Source organism: Nyctereutes procyonoides, unplaced genomic scaffold, assembly GCF_905146905.1.
Source record: "Nyctereutes procyonoides isolate TBG_1078 unplaced genomic scaffold, NYPRO_anot_genome, whole genome shotgun sequence".
In the NCBI taxonomy this organism is placed as follows: Eukaryota; Metazoa; Chordata; class Mammalia; order Carnivora; family Canidae; genus Nyctereutes; species Nyctereutes procyonoides.
In genome coordinates, this window is record NW_026575021.1 from 6,777,571 (window position 1) to 6,789,184 (window position 11,614).

The window sequence follows — 11,614 nt, forward strand, 5'->3', positions numbered from 1 at the left end:
TCCAGTGCTTCAAGTGTTAGTTTCCTCTTCTGTAACCAAGGAAATTGCAACAGATGATATCTAAGGTCCTTCCCTTACAGATCTAAAATCTCATGGTTTTCTATTGTGCTCACTACTTGCCATCTCAGCAGGGGCTCTGACACCAGGCAGCAGAAGGCCCATGCAATGGTTTCCCCACTCAGATCATTTGAAATCTAGATTAAGGTTTTAAAATTTCCATTTATGTATTGACCCATAAAATCTTTTATGTTTTTATTCTCTTGCTCACACCAGTATTAGTATTAGTTTGCAATTCTGTTTTAACAGAGTGCCGCCAGACTGGGTGGCTTTATTTTCTCACAGTTGTGGAGCCTAGTAGTCTAAGATCAAGGTGGGAACAGGGCTGGTTCCTTCTAAAGCCTCTCACCATGCCTTATCTTTTTCCTGTGTCCTCACGTTGCCTTTCACCTGTGTATGTCTCTGTCCAGCTTTTCTCTTCTTACAAGAATACTAGTCACGTTGGATTACGAAAAATCCTCATTTTAACTTAATTATTTCTGTAAAGATCTTATCTCCAAGTAGTCACAGTCTGAGATACTAGGAGTTAGGATTTCAACATATGAACTTTGCTGAGGACACAACTGAACCCGTAACAATAGAAAAGCTTTAAATCTTCATACTGACAGGTTTGTAGGAAGAGACAGCAAAACTACTAACTTAAACTAATTTAAATTTGTTAACCGTTCTAATTCTATAACTGTTTGCTTCTAGTTACTAAAATGTCACACTTTTCCATAATTAACCTATGGACAATTTGTATTTAGGGCTGCTTAAAATTGGGTACATCAATTATTACATATCTAGGTATGCTATTCAAGCAAGGTTAATTCTTTCTGACATTAAAAATAAGTAACTGTCTTTTAACAAAAATTCATTGTCTAGAAATAATCTGATTGGAAAAACACCACACAACTGGTTTCCACGAACTAACATCTGGTGCCAAAAATGACATACATAAGATTTCCTCAGCATTTACTTCAATAGGCTCTGCTAATCAACAGACATCGCCATTCCATAGTCTATAGCAACACATACGGCATTGTACGAGGCACAGTTGGCCAGTCTGTCCCATTTCCAGCATGCTGCTCACTTAATTTAGCCCAGTGAGTGACAAATTGAACTCTGTTGGCTTGGCTTGCAAAAGTCTCAATGTCTGCTAACCCACACAGAGCCTCCTTTCTTGAGCCTGTAAGCCACAGGAAAGAGAGCCAGGTCTCATTAGGGCAAAACCATCAAAGGACACTGAGGATCATGGAAACTGGCCATTTCGGAACAGTTAATATGCCAAAACTTAAAATGACCAATGTGGGCAGCTGAAGGACACTGTTCTTAAGCCACAGTCTTATTTTTAACCTAGACAAAATGTGGTTTAGACCAAGTCATACCAAAGGCAGGTGAATACAGCATCAAAGCATGTCCCAAAAGAATAGGTATTTACAAGGTCCAAATTCATTCAAGAAAATAAAGGAGAGAAAAAAAATTAAAATTTAAAAAAAAAAAAAGGATAGAAAGAGAAAAACAGAGATTATCAAACACTAATGTCAGATCCTGGCCTTAAAAAATGGTACTTGAATAAGGTAGTCATTAGCAGATGGTTACAAGTCCAGCCTCCCCAAAGTCTTCTATGTGACTCTAAAGGCCTACAATACTCTTGAAAGATGAAGATCCAAGTTCTCAAATCAGATTTTGATGATTCAGACAGAGGTCCACAATTACCTATATCTTAAGTAAAAGTAAACAGCTACCCACTCCTCAATCAATGCTCACCAAATCTACACCAATGCTGTTTTTAATGTAATTAACAGAGCAGAAATTCAGCAGAGAATTCACATTGTTTACCTTGGTAAAGACTAGGTATTGGTGGTAGTATCAAGTGTCAATATGGAGGTCTCCTGGGAAACTAGCTCTTGCCTCTGGGAATTATCCTGTTGACACCTTAAGTTCTTGTTATTATTAAGTAGAAGAAGTGTTAATTATATCAGTTACTAAAAATGAAGTAAGAGCTCTAATCTGTGACAATTAAAATTATTCTTATAGACTAGGTCAGAATAAGCCTCAATAATTAATATTATTTTTAGAAGTTGATCACACTTTGTAGAATTTCCTAAGACCATACTAATAGTTACTTCCATTTTTACCAAAATAGTACAAGTATATGCATATATAAAAAGTTAACACTAAACTTATGTCATCATATATGAAAATTTAAAACTTCAAAAAATTTTCAAAATTTCATCTATGAAAATATGAAAAATCAAGGCAGATTTTACAACCTTTCCATAGCAGAATCTATTGTGCCACTCCACCAGAAATCCTTAAGTTCTTTGTGTTTCACACATTTTTTCACATAGGTGCCAGCTAATTTTCCTTTAATTTCAAAGTAACTTTACTAGGTACTCTGTGTGTGCTGCAATAAAACTTTCACCAAATCGGGGCACCTGGGTGGCTCAGCGGTTGGGCATCTGCCTTTGGCTCAGGTCATGATCCCAGGGTCCTGGGATCAAGTCTCACATCAGGTTCCCCACAGGGAGCCTGCTTCTCCCTCTACCTATGTCTCTGCCTCTCTGTGTCTCTCATGAATAAATAAATAAAATCTTAAAACAAAACAAAACATTCATCAAGTCAGTGTGCAAAGACAGCTTAAAGTACCAGAACTTCAAACTGGAAGTTTGGTTCATTAGACTTGCCATTAAAAAATACTTTGGAGCACCTGAGTGGCTCAGTCATTAAGTGTCCAACTCCCAGTTTTTCGGCCCAAGTCATGAGATCAAGCCCTGCATCATGCTCCATGCTCAGCATACAATCTGCTTGAGATTCTCTGCCTCCGCCCCTCCTCCCACTCACATGTGCACACACTCTGTCTCTCTCAAATAAATTAATTGGTTAAACCTAAAAAATACAGGGATGCTTGGGTGGCTCATCTGCCTTTGGCTCAGAGCATAATCCTGTGGTCCTGGGATCAAGGCCCACATCAGGCTCCCTATGGGGAGCCTGCTTCTCTCCCTGTGTCTCTGTCTCTCTCTGTGTGTCTTTCATGAATAAATAAAATCTTTTTTAAAAATCTAAATATATATATAAAAGGATCAGCAAAATCCAGCAAAATATTCATGGTTTGAAAACTAAACAAACATACAATTTTATTTTAGGGTTCCTTTAGAGAAATTTAAGTGTTGATGTATAGAATATTAGCAACTAAGGGAAGAACAGGTCAAAGATCATTCCTTAAAATGCCAACTAGGGGATCCCTGGGTGGCTCAGCAGTTTGGCACCTGCCTTTGGCCCAGGGCATGATCTTGGGAAGTCCCGGGATCGAGTCCCATGTGGGGCTCCCTGCATGGAGCCGGCTTCTCCCTCCTCCCTCCCTGCCTGTGTCTCTGCCCCTCTGTGTGTGTGTGTGTGTGTGTGTGTGTGTGTGTGTGTGTGTCTCAGGAATAAACAAAATCCTAAAAATAAATAAATAAAAATAACTGCCAACTAAAAATCAGATCAAAAATGAAAATGCCGCTTCTCTAAAACTTCTACAAGCTCTCACCACTGCATCCACTTGCCTATCTGTAGCTGGGTGCATGTATGGTATTCTCTCTTCCCTCCTACTACTGTGAATGATGTTTCCATTTTCCTAAGGCTAACCACTCCACTTTGTACATCAGACTTCATCCACTCTTAGCCACTCAACAGGGCAGGCTCCACCAATTCTCCCCCCTTTTCCTATATCATTAATTTTCCCACTCAAGCATCCAGTTGGCATATGTTGGAACATATCAACAGGCTATATTTCCCATCTTAAAAAAAACTTCTTTGTCTCCATTTATAACTTCTGCCCCATTTCTCTGCTCTACATTACAGCAAAATTTAAAAAGCCGTCTCTCTTTGCTGTCTCCAATTCAGATCCTTCGACTATCCCTTAAACCTATTCCAATAAGTCTGTCTCTACCACCATTCCACTCAACTGCTCTTCTTTATGTCGCCAATGACCTTCATATGGCTAAATCCAATGGTCAATTCTCAGTCCTCATTATCCTTTTCCTGTCAGCAGCATCACACACACAGTGGATTGCTCCTTCTTTTCTCAAAACACTATCTTGGCTCCAGAATTTCCTCATCACTACCTCACTGGAGACTTTCTCAGTCTCTGCTGAGTCTTCCTCATGTTCCAAGCCTCTAAACATTGAAGTAGTCCAGGGCTCAGATCTTGAGTCTCTTCTTCTCATAATTTATACTCATTCTCTGGGTAACTTCATCCAGTCTCATACCTTTAAATACCAACTATTCAGCATATACTGATGCTTCCTGAATGTTTATTTCCAATTTGGTTCTCTCCCCTGAACTCCAGCCTCATATATTCCTTTGCAACCTCTACCAACTCTCCTTGAATAGCTAATAGACATCTCCAATGTAATATGCCCAAAGCTGAACCTCTGACCTTCCCCTCCAAACCTGCTCCTTCCACAATCTTCCCCATCTCAATAAATAGCAACTCCAAACCTCCAATGGCTCAGACAGAAAACTTCAGCATCATCCTTGACTCTTGTCTTTCTCTCACTTCCCACATCCAAACCATCATCAAATTTTCTTGGTTCTACCTTAGAAAAATATGAAATATATAAAAACATATCTAAAATCTGACTACTCATCACTCCAACAGACCATTATGTTTCAACTATATAAGCAAGAGCCTCCTACTTGGTCTCTGCCCCTTATTATTCTCCATGCAGACATCAAAGTGACCCTTAAAGTTAGATTATATCATTCTCTGTCAGAATCGTCCAATGACTTTCCATCCCACTGAGGTAAAAGCCAAAGTCTTTGCAATGGCCTTCAAGGTCTCATATGAGGGTACCAGGTTACCTCATCTCCCACTACATTTCCGCTACCTAACTCCACTCCAGCCACCCAGTCCTGCTATTCCTTGAACAAGCCAGGCACACCATCAATTCAGAGCCTTTCCACCCTCTCTGTCCTCAGCTTAGTTTACTCTTTCCCATTACAGCCACATGCTACAACCCTGATTTCTTCAGGTCTTTGCCCAAACATTACTCCTGAGTGAGGCTTCCCTAACAATTCTATTTATAACTGTAACACTCCCATATTCCCCTTCCCTGCTGTTTCTCTATGGCAGTCATTGATATTTCCCCATTGTGATAATGACAGTATTGATAAACTGCATGTTCTTTAAGGTTTTTTTATGATAAACAGAGAGAGAGAGAGAGAGAGAGAGAGAGAGAGAGAGAGGCAGGCAGAGGGAGAAGCAGGCTCCATGCTGGGAGCCCGACACGGAACTCGATCCCGGGACCCAGGACCACACCCTGGGCCAAAGGCAGGTGCGAAACTGCTGAGCCACCCAAGGATCCCCTTTTTAAGTTTTTTTAAATTTATTCATAAGAGACACAGAGAGAGAGGCAGAGACATAGGCAGAGGGAGAAGCAGGCTCCTCGAGGGGAGCCCGATGCAGAACTCAGTCCCAGGACCCTGAAATCATGACCTGAGCCAAAGGCAGATGCTCAACTACAGAGCCACCCAGGCATGCCTAAACTGCATGTTCTTGATTTTTAATTTATTTTTGTCCCTGTGACCAAAATGGAAGTGAAAGAGAATAGGGATTTTTGTACACAGCTATATCCTCAGAGCCCAGGAAAGTTCCTGGCACACTGTGGAGAATAAATATTTGCTGAATGAATGAAAGAATGAGAATATGATAGGATTTAAACTATACATTATGTTTTAAACTTTGATGTAATATAATTTATCAATATTTTTATTAGTTCTATTTTAGCATCTTGTTTAAAATACCATTCTCAACTCACATTTAGCTTTATGCCATTTCTTTAAAAAAAAAAAACTATCAATCATAAAGGAAGAAACTGTTAAGGTTCCTTACTTCTTCCTGACTGATGACAATATGAACAAAGCTAAAAGACAAAGAACTGACAGAGAGAAGATCCACAATATATAAAGATTTCCTTGAAACTAGAAGGCAAAAAAACAAAAACAAAACACAAATGGTAAATGAATAACACTGATGATGGAGCAAATTCACAGAGGGGAAGATCCAACAGGTCAAAAATCCTAAGAAATATCATTTTATTCTCATGAAATGGGCAACAATCAAGCTGTCAATAATGAATGGTGATAAGGATGTAGATAAATTGTACCTCTTCCTCTACTGGTGGATATATAAATCAGTACATAAAATAATTACATTTCTTTGCTTTTATTACAAGAAATATAATTTTTAAGATTTCAGAGAATTCTGTTAAATGTATATGGAATTCTGGAATACATATAAATGAATATAAATGCATAGATCATTATACATAAATTTCTCCTATATTTTCTTATGCCCACATTTCCAGTCAAAGGACTGCAGTAGCCAATGGAGTGGAGTTGCAAACATTATTAAGACCTGTTAGGGAAGATAGTGTAAGCAATTTGAGACACAAGGATTCAAAGGAAGCAAGTAATTAGTGGAAGAAAACATATATGTATAAGCCAACACAGTTTTCACTGTATTTAGAATAGTTTTCCAAATACAATTTTCAAATCCCTCAGATATTTAATAAGATAGTAAAACACCGAGATGCCTGGGTGGCTCAGTTGGTTAAGCAGCCGACTCTTAATTTCAGCTTAGGTCATGATCTCAGGGTTGTGAAATGAAGCCCCACATTGGGTTCGAGGCTCCATGCTCCGTGGAGAATCTGCTCAAGATTCTCTCCCTCTCCCTCTGCCCCTTCACCACCCCATGCTCACTCTCATGTGCTCTCTCTCAAATAAATCTTTAAAAAAAGAAAGATAGAAAACCATTTTTTCTAACACCAGGGTCAATAAATAACACTTGAACTAAAATTTAGGCAAACTTGTCCATGCTATGCAATTGACTTCCGATCTTAACAAGAAGCCGCATTCAGTCTTCCAAATGAGATCATTTTAAAGTTTCCCTATTGGAACCAAATCATTTTAATTGCCAGTGTCCCAAACCTGAAGCCCAGGACGTGCCAGCAACGGTGCATACATTACTGACAGAGAAACAGAGACCACCAAGGAAGTAAAAGCCTTTGAGTTTCTGCCAAAATAAAAGGCATCAGCATTCTCTTCCAACCAATCACTATCTTACATGGCCTTGGGCCAGAAGGGCTTCTGGTTACCTAATCTCTTGAAGCATAAACAAGGTCTTCAGGATTCTGGTATTGTCACTTTTGTAGAACAAGAGTATCAACGACATTTAGAAGATAAGGCATCACTTTGGCATGGAATCTGGCAGCAGAATTCCTTTTCAGGGCTTCCAGTGGAAGAACTCACCAACCTTGTGGAGAAAAACGACAGCCATTCAAAGGAAGGATAGTTAGCCGGGAGGCAGGAAACAAGAGGCCAGGTTCTGTGTGCCTAGGGAACTCTACAGGGCCAACCTGGCTAGAAATGTAATCTCTTTATTTGTAAGATGAGAATAAATATAAGGCAAAAATGCAAATCAATATATATAGTGTCATAAACCTGTACAGCAATTTCTCAACAGTCACTCCTTAGTTCCAAACAAACTCAAGTACCCACAAGGCAGGCCTAACTTATGTCACATCACAGAGTGGGGAAAGGAACTAATATTTCTAAATCAGGCCATCATGACTTCCCAGTGCCTGGCAAACAGAAGACACTCTATCAAGTCTGATTTAATCCTCAAGACAACTCTACAAGACAGTATGATTAGCTCCACTATAGATGAAAACCAACTGAGGAGAATCAAGTAAACTGTGCACAGTAAAAAAAAAAAAAAAAAAAAAAAAAAAAAAATACAGAAACCACTACAACAGGGCAGCCCCGATGGCGCAGCTGTTTAGCGCTGCCAGGGCATGATCCTGGAGACCGGGGATGGAGTCAGCTTGCATGGAGCCTGCTTCTCCCTCTGCCTGTGTCTCTGCCTCTCTCTCTCTCTCTCCCTGTGTCTCTATGAATGAATAAATAAAATCTTAAAAAAAAAAATAGAAATTTGATTAAAAAAAAAAAACACTACGACACCCCAGTAAGTACTCAAACCTCCATCAGTCTAAGTCCAAAGCACTGGCTAATTCACCCATACCAGTGCTGTCCAACAGAAAAACAACACGAGTCACAGGTGCAATTTTGAATTTTCTAGCAGTCGCATTAAAAAAGTAAAAGGAACCAATGAAATTTATTTTAATCATTTATTTTATATAATTATGTCAAAATATTATCAATTCATTGTGTACTCAATATTAATATTTAAATAATACATTATTTTTTCTTTTCATACTAAGTCTTCAGAATCCAGTATACATTTAACCCTTGAACATTTTGATTTGGACCAGTCACATTTAGTGCTCAAATGCCACCCATAGCTACTTGTCAGTCCAGGCCTCTACCTGGGACAGTCCATGCCTATACCAAAGGGACTGCTCCTCAGGACCCAGTACTCCCCATCTCATAGCTGGTGGAGAAGCACATTTCTGGAAGCACCCTGTTCCCTTCTTTCCCTGAGTCAGGTGCATCTCAGCTGAAAAGCTCCTTCTATAGTGACATCTTCTCCGATCCCTAAGTCACTCTCCACTGCCCCGTTCCTCAGTCACCCTTGTCCACAGCATTCTCTTTTTTCTTCTTAAAGATTTATTTACTTTAGAAAGAGAGAGAGAGAGTAAGAGAGCACGAGTGGGGTATGAGGGGAGAAGGAGAGAAAGAATCTGAAGCAGACTTTGTGTTGAGTGCAGAGCCTGACATAGGCTTGATCTCACAACCCTAAGATCACGGCCTGAGATAAAACCAAGAGTCAGATGCTTAACTGGCTACATCACTTAGGGGTTCTTCTTTTATTTTTCTTCATGGTAATGCCATTGAGTAAATTTTCTGCTTATTTGTTCACTTTTTTTTTTAAGATTTTATTTATTTATTTGAGAGAGACAGAGATAGAGAGAGAACGAGCAGATAGGAGAGGGAGAAGCAGGCTCCTTGCTCAGTCCGATGCAGAACTCCATCCCAGGGGCCCGGGATTATGACCTGAACCAAAGGCAGACACTCAACTGACTGAGCCACCTGGGTGCCTCTAGTTCCCTGTTTATTGCCCATCTCCCCCAACTAAAATTTAAGCTTCAAAACAGCAGAACCTTTTCTTCATCACTATTTCCAGAGCTTGGAACAGTGCCTGACACATAAAAGGTATTCAAAAAAATATTCGTTGCATTAATGAACTGCAATAGTTAAAGGGCACAAATTTTTCTCCCCACTAACTAGTAAATGCATTTACCATAGACATAATATCATATAGAAGTTAGTTTCACAGATTAGCCTGTGTCTGCGTATGGCAACATAGGCAAGAGGTTTAGTAGAGAGCAAATGCTCCTCAGAGGCAGTACATTGTAAATATTTTTACTTCTCCAATGCCTAGCCCCTAGAACATACCAGGTCTTCAATATGAATGAATGAATCCATCCATTCTAAGGAGAAACAAAAATCAATTCTAGCTACACTAGGGGTTAAACAATCATTTATGGGCTAACCAGGGAATCTAACTAGAAATAAAACACCGTGTAAACATATGTTGCAAGTGGCTTTCCCTGATTCCTTAATTTGGGTTAGGTTCCCAAGCCATACATGTCTGTATGTGCTCTGGTGTCATACAACAGATATTCAACCCAAACTACCTTAAGCAAAAAAGGAAAGGGAAATTTATTTAAAAAATTCTGGGTATCCAGGTTGGATCTCACAAAGACCTCTAACCAGCAACCCAAATGCTGCCAGAACTTTCTGTCTCTGGTTTCCATACCTCTGAGTTTCAGATTCATTTCCTCCCATGCTCTTACTGGGGCTTTTTCCCCTCCTCCAGGCCTTCTGGCAGCCCTAAGAGCTCCCATGTTTAGACATCCAGAAAGTCCTTGGATTTTCTGTTGTTATATTTCTTTTTTTTTTTTTAAGATTATATTTATTCATTCATGAGAGACACACAGAAAGAGAGAGGCAGAGACACAGGCAGAAAGAGAAGCAGGCTCCATGCAGGGAGCCTGATGCGGGACTTGATCCCGGGAACTCCAGGATCACGCCCTGGACCAAAGGCAGGCACTAAACTGCTGAGCCACCCAGGGATCCCCACCTCCCTTACATTTCAAGGGAGAAGTAATTGGCCTGGCTTAACAGGTGCTCACATTTGAACCAATCAACCATGATCCCATCATTGGGTCAGCTTTAACAATAAGTAGGTGGATGACTGGGTATAAGTGGTGATCCTAGAAAAGGAGTGTGAGGCAGATGACCCTGCAACAGTCTGTTACAACTTCCCTGAACCCTGCATTTCCCTTGTCATTATAGTCATCACATGTGAATGTAACTAACTCATTTAAAGTATACCTTCCAGCATCTTCTTTCTGACTGGTCTTCGGCGCTTATTCTCTTCAGTGCTGCCGATAGCAAGATGTCTTCAGGAAATGCCAAAATTGGGCATACTGCTCCCAACTTCAAAGCCACGGCTGTTATGCCAGATGGCCAGTTCAAAGACCTCAGCCTGTCTGACTACAAAGGAAAATACATCGTATTCTTCTTTCATCCTCTTGACTTCACCTTGGTGTGCCCCACGGAGATCATTGCTTTCTGTGACAGGGCAGAAGAATTTAAGAAACTCAACTGTCAAGTGATTGGTGCTTCTGTGGATTCTCATTTCTGTCACCTGGCATGAAACAAGGAGGACTGGGACCTATGAACATTCCCATGGTATCAGACCCCAAGCATACCACTGCTCAGGACTATAGAGTCTTAAAGGCTGATGAAGGCATCTTGTTCAGGGGCCTCTTTATCATTGATAAAGGTATCCTTTGGCAGATCACTGTAAATGACCTTCCTGTTGGTCACTCTGTGGATGAGACTCTGCGACTGGTTCAGGCCTTCCAGTTCACTGACAAGCATGGGGAATTGTGCCCAGCTGGCTTGAAGCCTGGCAGTGATACTATAAAGCCTGATGTCCAGAAGAGCAAAGAATATTTCTCTAAGCAGAAGTGAGCGCCTCGCCATTTTAGGGCCAGGCTGTAGTGGGCACCCATGAAAACAGAATCTGTTTTTGTACTACTGTCATGCTTAAAACAAGACTTTGTACTACTGTCTTGTGGTATGGGACAAGACAGGCCTTTCCTGCAGGGTTTGGGGAGGCCAGCCTTTCTTCCTCTGGAGAGAATGGCCTGAGCTGTGCTATGGGGCAGGCCAACTGATGTGTACAATAGCAGGGCATCACTTTTGATCTTCTGTTGTTTCTATTAAACTTTAACAGAGAAAAAAAAAGTATACCTTCCAGATTACTACATAAACTCAAGGAAGGGAGAATGTGTGTCTCTACTCAATCCCCTCACCAGAGTAGTTTCTGGCACATAGGTGCCATTCAATGTATTTCTGTTAAATAAATGAAACCATTTTTAAATAAAATTTTCAAGTGAAGATACATAGTAAATGTAAAACTTCTCATCAAGAACTTTTTATACAAATTAAGGATAACCTGAAACTCAGCCCATGAAATAAAACCTTCTCCTTTATAGGTAAGTACTTGAAGCAATTCAACTGGGAACCCAGTGTTGCAGACCATAAAATCCTGTAA

The 11,614-nt window shown here is 40.2% G+C and overlaps 1 pseudogene; it reads left to right on the forward strand.

Annotated features, from left to right (window-relative positions):
* Window positions 1-10,447: 10,447 nt before the first annotated feature.
* On the forward strand, window positions 10,448-11,028 carry LOC129519648 (peroxiredoxin-1-like; annotated as a pseudogene).
* The last annotated feature ends 586 nt before the right edge of the window (window positions 11,029-11,614 follow it).